We start from the raw sequence: 2,185 nt of genomic DNA on the forward strand, positions 1-2,185 counted from the left end.
TGTTCTTTTTTACACTTCAAGCACAATTGATTATAATTGTGTGCCAATCTTTTTGGTGCTAGGTACCACCGGTATAACATTTTGTATTATTTATTGGATTCATATGCTGCCCTTCTCCAAGGACTTGGGGTGGCTTTCAGCATATAAAGGAAACAATATAAATATCCTGAATAATGAATTAGTTAATTCATTAACTAATTAATATAAAAACCCCAGTAACTTTAAAGCCCACTCATTCTCATTCAAAAAGCAGACATACAGGGGGCTGGACCAAAAAATGGAAACACTTGACTTTTTGGCATCATAATGTTTGAACATGTTCAAATCAATCAAAACTTGACATATTTTAATGTTTTTTAAAATTCTGTTATTTTTTTTTAAACTACCTCTTTCGTTTACAGAAATTTAAGGAAATTGGTTATAACCTTCTAGAAATGGCAGACCTCTCAGACTTTCAAAGAGGCCAAATTGTTGGTGCTTGAATGGCAGGCGCTAGTGTAACAGAAAGTGCCCGAATGTTTGGCGTTTCAAGAGGTCATGTCTCAAAAGTCATGACTGCTTTTGAAAGAGAAGGGAAAACGTCCTCAGCCAAGCACAGGTCTGGTCGAAAGTCGAAGTTGTCTGAGAGAGAGACCGTCGGACTCTAAAGCGAATTGTTAGAGCGGATTGCAAGACCGCAGCTCTTAAAATCACTGCAGAGCTCAATAGACACATACAGAACCCAGTTTCCACAAAAACTGTTTGAAGGGAGCTTCACAAATCTGGATTCCACGGAAGAGCTGCAAGGTGTTTCCATTTTATTGTCCACCTCGTACATTACATTTGTCAGCCAGGGGGCTAGAGTCTAGTGGCCCCAAGCCTGGCAGCATAGGTGAGTCTTTAGACTCTTACGGAAGGCGAGGAGGGTGGGGGCAGTACAAATCTCCAAGGGGAGCTGATTCCAGAGGGCCGGAGCCCCCACTGAGAAGGCTCTTCCCCCTAGGCCCTGCCAAGTGACATTGTCTAGTTGACAGGACCCAGAGAAGGCCGACTATGTAGGACCTCACCAATCGCTGGGACTCATGCGACAGGAGGCAGTCCTGCAAGTAATCTGGTCCAATGCCATGTAGGGCTTTATAGGTCATAACCAACACTTTGAATTGCGTCCGGAAACGAATCAGCAGCCAATGCAGTCCACGGAGTGATGGAGAAACATGAGCATGCCTTGGAAAGCCCATGACTGTGCGCACGGCTGCATTTTGCACGATTTGCAGTTTCCAAACACTCTTCCCATGTAGAGAGTGTGAATATCCACAGTTAGGTCAAAATTAAAACAGGGTCCTGGTTATTTCCCATTGGGATTTTGCCAGTTGTAAGACAGGTCACTTAAACCTCCAAATCAGTAGGGGGGGGGGGTTTCAAATTCTGTCGTTTCTGGTTTGCTATTGGGAGCATGGGCTGGGAGGGACATCTGCCCATGTGTAGAGACATCTGGGTGGGTGGGCGGAGCCTCCCACCACTGCTGCTACCGGTTTGCCCAAACCAGTAGCAACCCACCACTTCTTCGAATGCTGCAGAGGAGCAAAGGAAGGTAACTAGGGAAGGTCAGGATTTAGCAAGGAATAAAAATAGTTCCTTTGAGTGGCAAGGCTTCCCCCCCCCCCTTAAGCATCAAGACCTGGTTGATTTGATTATAATCATTAAACCATGATCTCATGGTTATGAAAATACCCTGCGAATGGAAGAAGGTGCTTCATTAAAAGCCCACATACATTATCTCTCTGGCCAAATGCATTTCCTGCACCGGACAGCAGTTTCCAGGGTTCAGAGTCCATCCCATCCTCTTCTTTGAACTAGAATTGTTGCAGATAAACTCAAGGATGCTGAACAGGTGAAGTTTGGGGTTCCTTAATTGTAGCCTCTCCTTCTTCAGCTTAGAAACATAGAAACATAGAAGACTGATGGCAGAAAAAGACCTCATGGTCCATCTAGTCTGCCCTTATACTATTTCTTGTATTTTATCTTAGGATGGATATATGTTTATCCCAGACATGTTTAAATTCAGTTACTGTGGATTTACCAAACACATCTGCTGGAAGTTTGTTCCAAGCATCTACGACTCTTTCAGTAAAATAATATTTTCTCACGTTGCTTTTGATCTTTCCCCCAACTAACTTCAGATTGTGTCCCCTTGTTCTTGTGTTCA

Source organism: Erythrolamprus reginae, chromosome 10 (genome assembly GCF_031021105.1).
Source record: "Erythrolamprus reginae isolate rEryReg1 chromosome 10, rEryReg1.hap1, whole genome shotgun sequence".
Taxonomy (NCBI): domain Eukaryota; kingdom Metazoa; phylum Chordata; class Lepidosauria; order Squamata; family Dipsadidae; genus Erythrolamprus; species Erythrolamprus reginae.